This window comes from Scomber japonicus, chromosome 6 (assembly GCF_027409825.1).
Source record: "Scomber japonicus isolate fScoJap1 chromosome 6, fScoJap1.pri, whole genome shotgun sequence".
Lineage (NCBI taxonomy): Eukaryota > Metazoa > Chordata > Actinopteri > Scombriformes > Scombridae > Scomber > Scomber japonicus.
Window position 1 is genome coordinate 15,620,014 of NC_070583.1, and position 9,656 is coordinate 15,629,669.

Below are 9,656 nucleotides of genomic sequence, written 5' to 3' on the forward strand. Positions count from 1 at the left end.
AACACATGTGCTTACAATTAGGCTCTCTTTTGTGAAGAAGTGAGGCTCTTCAGACCACCTCCTCCTTCTTGTATTCACACACCCCCACTTTAGTTCACATGCACACATATGCGTACAAAACATTAGGAAGACATTCTTAATATTTACTTACCCCCCTTTAGCAGAACACACCTCCTAAATCGAAATGCTTTCATGTCCTTTTTATTGCCTTCCTCCCAGTCTATATTTTGAGGAGGATTTTGTTGTAATGGGTACAATTTAGCATTCAATTGATGACACATAGTGTCAGATGTAGATGGAGATGAGGAAATGTAGCAATACAATGCACAGAAACAACAAAAAACTCTATTTCTTTAAGTAGATTTTTCTTTAATAGATTCTTTCTGGTCCTACCTTATCATACAGCAAATACCCGAAGTAGACAGTGCAAAGTAATATGATCCATATTAATTACATATGTTATACTCTTATATATTTTCATGTAAGTTATTGCTGTTTGTCGCTTGGGAGGTGTCATTGTATGGCAGCCCACTGAGACTTACACTGCACGTTAAGGACTTCACACATTTTTGTGAAATCCTGGTTGTGACCACTAGAGGAGCCCCTATGACACATGAACACCACAGCCTGTTCACTGACAAACAGTCAGACTATCTGCTGGTGTCTAAGTTTGTAACAGGGAGGCTTTTTATTTTTTTATTTTATTTTAATGTGTCACACACTACAGCGAAATACTAGCAATGAACTTTGCAATTATCTTCCAGCCACTAATGGTTAATGTGGTCTTCTCTTCTTTCAAACATCTTTCAATATAAGACTGTATAGCACCTTTAACACAATAGGAGAATATGAGCATGTGTACGCACACATGTTCGTTGATTGTTTACTGGTGACTGTTATAGCAGCATTGTTTGAGTAGTAGTTGTTTTCTAGGCCGTAGCTGTGGTTTGTGATTGAAATTACGGTTGCCAGGGAGACGCTCTAATTTGGCTTCATTGTAGACATTGTGGTTTGAGCAACAGGTGCCTGTTATTTTTGGTTGCTTTGTTGCAGGGTGCTGTGTGTTTAAGTACCTTTGTTTGTTTGTGTGCGTGTCTGCAAGGGTGTATGCACACACGTTTGTGTGCTGATGTGTGTCCTACCATGCTACTTTTGCATCTTCAGAGGGACAGAAATACACACTCGCAAGCTGAGACAAGCTGGAGCAAATAAGGCTCTGCGGTTCGACGAGCTCCACACCCATGGGATCCATAGCATTTGTTTACCAAACCCCCTTGTTGAAGGTGTGAGATTTTTTTTCAAAACAAAGGTTTTTTTAAACCTGTCTTCGGTTCACACAAGCAAATCAAGCATGAGGGGGGAAGAAATCAGGTTAACAGTGTTGTGTGCTCAGAATCAACCGCCACTCAACTTGACCTTTCAGTATTTTCCATTCCTCTGTTTAACTAAGCTGATGTAAAAGTGTTAGAGCTGACAGGTAGGTTAAGTAGATGCAGACTGAGAGGAGTACTTACTTATACATTTGGAGATTTTTGAGAGATTTTGAAGCACAGTGCAAAATCAACATGCAACATCAACACTAACCCTTGTTTTGAAATATAACTGATTATAACTGATTTAGACATTGGGCCAACTGCAAATTTTAAAAGTAGGTGGGTTGTATTTTTTTTTTTTTTTTTTTTTGTAGAAATAAGTTAATTTACCCTGCAGATAGATAAATTGTAAACCTAACATAAAAGCCCAAATACCATGAGATTTAACAGCAAGCAATATTACCAAGAAAAAAATAAATGTTCTTTGGGGAAATCTACAGCTAAGCTCACTTAAGATTAATTTTTTGTTTTCAGGTTTGAAAGTGGCTGAAGTTGGAGCACATTTAAGATTACCAGAAAGCTTTAAGCAAATTCATTGTTCTGACTCAAGCACATAAAACATACAGTACTGACTCAAGGCTGTTGATCTATTAGGTTTATTCCTCAACCATATCAGAAAGCACTGCACAGTCCGGGCTACACTTCATGTAGTTGAGTCTTACAGACACACACACACACACACACACACACACACACACACACACACACACACACACACGTTTGTTATTATATAACATAATGTAATGGGTTTTGCACAGCTCACCATCGCAACCATCCCTACTAAAGATGACCAGGCAGAATTTCCATCACAGACCTGCCGACACAGTCATGTAAATTTTTTCAACCATCACACAGCAATTTAAATGTCTGGTAAACGCTGCAAAGTGAAAAAGCAGGGGTTGCAATGATTCCACACAGTGAGGGTTCTGCTTTGGGCACATTTGCAGTTACATGCAAACAGCTATACAAATGTACCTCACCCTCGCTCGTCCTTTCACACATTCAAGGCATTTAGTGATAAATGTCTTGCAACTGGGGGGGCTCTTTTGACCTTAGCCACTGTGTCCATCCACCACAGGCCCCAGGGATTCCACCTTCTTCTGACCTCATGCCTGTCTGATCTATATTTGAGAGAGAGAGAGAGAGAGAGATTGAGAGAGAGAGAGAGACCGAGCAGGGAGTAGAGTTGAGCCCACCATGCCACATGAGGTTGCCCTGCATGGTGCTTCCACTCCTCTGTTATTCCAACTCTCTGGTTACAGTCCTACACCCAAGGGGGTCTTTTACAGGGGCCTCGGGATCACAGGCCTGACTGTTAACGGCTCTAAGGTGAAAGGCCTCGGACACTGCCCTAAGCCCTGCATGTTATATACCCTGGTTTAAGCAAGTCCTTGGAGATTGTTGCCTTTGCCTTGTTGGTGTGCTGTGGCTACTTTGTGCTATTTTTGTATCTGTAGGAATACAATAACTTTTTCTTACTGACTGTTTCCAACAAAACAAAAACTGGCTGTTACTGTTTTTACAAAATTTACATTTTTAATGTTAGTGATCATGAACCCTGACCTTTGACTCTGAGGGTAGTCATCAATACTGTTTCCCCTTCACAAAATGATGGATTGCAGAAGAGAAAGTGAACTTCTAATCATTCAAATATATGAATGCTTGTCAACTAAATATTCCACTTTTGTTGGTGCCCTTCTCCTGACCTGATAATTTATCTTTTTGACAGTGTGACAGCATTCAGCGCAGTGAAATTTCCATTATCTCTCAAACCATTATTGTCTTATGTACCACATTTAAACCTGTCGAAATCAATCCAGACGCAGTAATTGATGTGTGATCTGTTGCAGGCCTAAAGACCCTCTGCTCTTTTTGTCAAAATTACACTTGTCATATTTTATCTCGGGACATGCCTCTCAAGATAACAGTTGTGCTTTGTTCCCACAGGTGTGATTTGTCTCCTCTGTCATTTACACTTGACTCTACCTCTTCCCAGTTAATCACTTTATTTTCACAGATATACTGTAGGCTTAGCTAAAGGAAACTCTTGTTGAAAAAAAACATAGTGTCATATTCCATTTACTTCATGGTATTCTCACCAAGTGGATTAGATCATTAAAGAGATATATTAAATGGAATTGTGAGATTTAAGTATAAAAATCACTTTTCAAAACATTTTCAAAACTCAGGTGTCAGCTGTGATGCAAAGGCAGGAAGATTAACAATTATTAACCTGGGACCATATTAACAAAACAGCCTGAAGCTAAGAGTGGCTCCTTATTGGCCAAGTTAAGACAAACTCCTAAAAATACAGGCCTATGGTTATTTTCATTTATGAAACAGGATCCATCAAAACGTCAACCACACCCCTTCTCTTAGCTTTGGAGTTCTCTCAGTTCATTACTAAAAGTTGCTATCAGTAGCTTTGTGAATTGGTCTTAAGAGGAACTTTTAGTCCATTTAAAGGGACTCCTGGTGATAGTATAGTACTTTATACTTTGTATGAATATGGTCCTTGTCAGTAAGTGATTGAGTTAAGCCATAAAAAAGAAGGAGCAAAAAGAAGGAAATTATGACCACTGTCATCTTTGTCAGCAAACAAAAATGTAACCACAGCAAAGGTTATGCTGACAGTGACCATCATCAGCAAGTCTAACACTCACTGTTAAATATATCCTCATTTATGTCACAATTGCTGCCACAAAGAACCAACTTTTTCCTTTTTTTCAATCTCAAACTGAGTCAACCTGTCCAAAACAGCATTGGCAGATGGTACACTGTGATAATAATTCCACTGTATATGTTGTGTCTGGCTGGACTGAGGATTTCCTATGGGAAGTGTCTGGCCGCAGTTGTGATGATGCTCCATTGAAACTGGGTGGAGGTCCACCATTTGACAGCTTAACAACCCGCCTCAGGTGAAGAGCAGAGTGACCCTCTTGCCTCAGACACACAGACATGCAGGTGGCTGCACACAAACAGAGTGAGGAGCCAACTAGATGAGTGATGCCCCATGTGTGCCAAACATGCAAACACAGGATATAATGTGCATTTCACCAGGCTTTTCTTTCTCATCTGTTTTACTAATTCCAAGTATATTCTCTTTGTTGTCTCTAGAGCTGTTTTCCTACATCACTTCTGCACTTTAAAATACATATTTTTATGTATTTTATAAATACAAGTGCAGGTTTATTACCCAAACATGTTGCTCATTTGATGCAACGGATGATTGTTGTTCAGACACAATGTTTTTAACAATCCTTTGATGAGATCACTCTTTGATAACTTTTTGTTCCCCCCAAGTCCTGAATCATCGTCCACTTCTGTCTTATTTTGCATCTGCTTGCTTGTGTCTCCCATGACCCCTGACGTTCTACTATCTCAGTCACACAGACACGTCAAACCTATACTAATCAGCCAGTGTCCTTGCTCCCCTATTGTCTCCCATCCCTCCAGTTGTGACCCCGACAGCCACGCTGCAGGGGTCTGTTCCTATTTATAATGGGGGGGTTTCCTCCCCTTGTATTGTTGCTGTTTGCCAGCACTTCCTCCTTTCATTCACTGACCTCTTCTCTACTTCCTGTTTGTGCGGCGGACCACTGGTCATCCCAAGGGTAGTTTGGTAAATCCTCTTAATTACCCTGGGTAAAAAGGAGGGTGTGTTTGAGGCAGAATTGAATGGAGGAAATCATTGTCAGAGTCATGTCTAGTCATGTCTGGATGCACATTTTTCATGTGTTATTCATTGGAATATATTATTAGTACTGATGTCCTCTGTGACTTGAGGGTGGGGCAAAAGAAGTTAAAGAAGTTTCCGATGCAGCCCCCTTAATTCCATGTTTTAGATGCTGATCGGCCATCTGACAAGCATACTGACACCTTAGTTACCAATTCACAGCTGCAGGTATCAGTCTCCTATGAACAGAATATACTGTAAGGGGCACTATAAGTTCTTTCCATCTATGCAATAACAAGCCATGTCATGCTTAATATCACAGTAGTTTAAGATTAACCGTAATAATATTGGTCATTGTGGTACCTTACAAACAAAATTATTGTGCAGGTTGTCTCCAATGTCTTTATATACAGTTCATCAATAAATCATGTGATGTCAACTAGGGCCTATCTCTTCGGTATTTTCATGAAATATACTGTAATATGTAATCCTAGTAAAACAGGCTAAATCAACTGCTGACGTCAACAAATATACTGACCTTTATTAAAATATCCTCAAATCTAGTTCATTCTGGTTGAATTTAGAAACCATAGAGGTTTTCGGTATTTTTTGTACAACACTAGCCACAGATACAGATGCTAACTTTTTTAACAGCATTGCTTAGACAATCCATGTGAAATTATCTATTCACATTTTTACTCTGAGTAACTTTTCTGAAACTTTTGCATGCCACCAAGGACCCATTATTTATCAATTTATGAAGATCCAGGCTGGTGGTGTGCAGTCGCCTCTGATTGCAGAACAATCTGTGAGTTCCACTTCAGATCTCATGTCCCAAGAGAGACCTTTTTATAGTTTAACAGGAACCAGCCCTCCCTTGTGGCTTCTACTCATCTGTGCGAATGACACAGTTTTCTTCATAATTTATCTCTGTTATTTTCTCCTCTGTTTTATGTTCCTCTCGCAAAGTGATCAGCAGTCATAAGGCAGGAGTGAATATACTTTTTGTGGTGACAGTGAGGCGAAGGGTTAAAAACTGGAGCACAATAATGTTTCACTGCTTAAACTCCAATTTACAGTCACATGGATACACATTTCTGCTAGTTTTGTCATTTTCTTTTGTTTCATTTTTTTTCAGAAACTATGTCCGCAAGTGTTTAGACAATTGGAAATAAACAATCCAGTTGACACTGCAATTCAATATCAAACAACAATGAGCATGAGCAATATGAGTAAATGGTTGACCATTGATGCATACTTCACTTTGTTGCCCAGCCGATGTTAAAACTATGGCAGGAAATGATGTAAATGGTGACCTGGAGAAGCAAAAACATTGTATAAAGGGAGTCTCATGAGAGTCTGGCTGACAATGGATCAAAATGAGACCAGGAACAATGGAACCACAAGTTACTGACAACATTCACAGCCTCAACCAGATGCTAGTGTGAGAAGAAAAAAAAGAGGGAAAAAAGAAAGAAAAACTATTTGATTATTTGGACCTTTGAGCCACTGTAGCCAAGGCTACAGCCCACCTGGATGTTACAAAGCCTCATCATACAGAGATGGGAGGCTGAACTCTAACTCATGGGCTCTTATCTCATTCCGACATCTGTTTGCACTGGGTCTTCCAGATGTTTCCTGCTTGGCTTCTGCTGATTCTTAGCAGGGCCAAGGGCCTGCACACTTGCCTGTCATCCATGCTCAGTGTTGGTGCTAGACCTTTGGGTCCCATCAAATGTGTTTACCTAAGGCCCCATGCTGATAGTAACTTGACGACAAGGCTAAATCATATTCCAAATGTCATCATCTGTTAGTGGGAGAGGCAAGTTATTTTTGATACAGGGCAAGTGCTTTGGCCTTCAAGAGGCGCAAATGGGAGCATTTCTCACTGAGTACTTTCTTATCCAAAGGACCTTATGTAACTGTACTCTTGATATCTGTGTGCTAAGGTACAACTAAAATAGTCAATCAAATGTGATAATCAGCCAACTAGAATGTAGTCATTCAGGCCTACGTGACTCCATTCACTGTTCATTTCAATACCTAATAATGTCCTTTGTTTTGTTTAGCAAGGTATTGGATGACAGCCAAAGTCACCTTTTCATTAAGTGCATTTCCAGACTGAAATATGAACAATAACGCCATCGTAACATTTATAACTGATATAATGTTTGATAAACACTCAAGAGTCTGGACACGTACACAGCGTTGTTTTTATAAGTCAGTGAAGCACCATGTCTTTGTTGGATGAGTGTGTGCAGAAATTGGAAATGGGCCATTCATTTAAGCTCTGTATGTATTCAGGGATTTGTTAAAACAAGTGTGGACTTATTCAATTCCCCTCTACTTCAACTGTTATGTAATGTGTCAAAAAAGGGTACAATTTGAAAATGTAATCAGCACCTCTAACATACTTTTCCTTGAGCATGGCATAACAGTTTTTATTTTTATTTTTTTTGCTTAAACAGCTAATATTCTTCAACATTATTCAGAATGACTTGCCATGTATATGACATATGCAGATAATCAGAAGTTTAATTTCATAAGAAACTGAACTGAGGTAGTGGGCCCTACCTTGAAGGTGAATGAGACGAGCATAAACCTCACATTACCTTCTATATGAAACATGTTAGCATATATTGTTAGCAGTAGCCATCATCAAGTTTCTTTCTCACCATGCAGACTGTTTGCTTCAATTTCTAGTTTTATTGGTGGCTGACTTCACACTCACCTTAGTTTATGCCTTATATGGAGTTGTCATGAACCAACTGAAACTCTCGACCTCAGAATCACTACTGATGGTGAATTAGTAACTACTTAATGTATCTGTCTGCATGGTCTGGTTCAGGCTTTGATCTTCTGTTTCAGTGGCAAAACTAAGATCTTCGGGGGTCTGTATCGGAGCAGTGCAGGGATCAGTGTTTTACTGCAGCTTGATAATAGTTGGAGACAGTCTCTTACAAAAAGCTGAGATACTCTATCATCTCTGACAGCAGTGGAGACTGCTTGCCTATCTCCTGTCTCATCCTGATATACCTCTTCTTCCAACTCTGTGTCTCACCCTCCTCCCTGCAAAACCACTCTCCAACTCATCCTTATCCCATTCATCCTGCACTTCCTAGTTTCTCTCATCCCTCTTTGCTCTGTCTTTCCTCATCCTGTTGCTGCCTGAATCAACACTGGTCTAGTGATGCAACAATCTTATGTTTTGGTCTTGACACCATTTAAATCCACTATTTCTTTCATTACACACCGTGACTAATTTGATGTATAACTGTTTTGTTTGCATATCATTACAGGTTTGTTTTGTTTGTTTATTTGTTTGTTGTTGTTGTTTTTTACCCAGATATAGAACACATATCTCTTTCTAACTACATATAATCATGCTGTGTTTGTAAGCCATATACATTATTATGTATATCTAGTAGATCTGGAAAATAACATCTGCCGGAATGCACAGCACAAAGTTTCTATCACGCAAGGTTGCAGAACTGCAAGGCGAGAAAAAGTCTTGACTTGAAACCGTAGCACGTATTACATCATGAAATGAGTGACTGAAGCCTGCAGACAGACTGCAGAGACATTGTTTGATGGTTCAGCAAATGCGTAAGTGCCACTTCTCCTCTACCCACACACACAAACAAACCCAGAACCCTACAACACCACAGAGAGACGGCGGTTCATGATGATTTATTTTTCTTTTCTTTGTTTTTTCTTTAATTCCTGTTGTAGATCACAAAATACATTTAGAGGAAAATTACTGTTGTGAAATGATGAAAAGATACTCAATAGTAATACAGGATTGACCATCACATGATACGCTCGTATGTTTTAAGTGGTGTAATGATCTAACAGGGGCATGGTTTCACACACTGTTTTGTTTTGTAGGTTTGTGGTTTTCTATTCTCGCGTCACAGTGAAGCCCCGTTTATGTCATTTCTCCTACTTGCTCATATGAAACAACTTCCAGAGAAAAGAGATGTTAACAATGTGATTCAATCACCTGGAAATGGACTGACAAATACAGTATTCTCGACAAACAGAGATGTATCCTGTACGCACATAGGTGGTTGCCAGGTATATGTGACAAAGATGTGAGATACACTGTATCGTTGTAGCAGAGGAAATTGTAGCCTGTCTTAAGCCTTCCATATAAATCTGTTATCAATTTTGAGTTATTCCTAGTGAGCGTCTATTCGTGGTGAGTTACTGTACTTACACCACTGGCACTGATATACATTTGCTTTCAGGCAATGGGATCTATTTAATATCCTCCTACGTTTCATTTGAATTATAAGGATCAGAGCATATTTATAGGATGTACTGCCAGGATGTGTGATTCTTTCCAGACCGTTTGGCACAAGGCTTTGCAGAGTGCCCTGCAGATGGTTCTTTTATTCACCTTATCTGCCTTTTTTCTTTTTTTTCTGATTTTTCTTTCATAAAATGCTTCGGCTCAGTCTTTTTTGGAGAACGAAAGAGGAAATCCATCAGATCTACAGTCGTGCACCATACCTCTGGGCTCATAAATTGTACGTGCCTCAAAGTAGCAGGAAGTACAGGCCTAATAGGGTGTATCCTCCAGGTTTCCTGTTAGGTTAACCCAT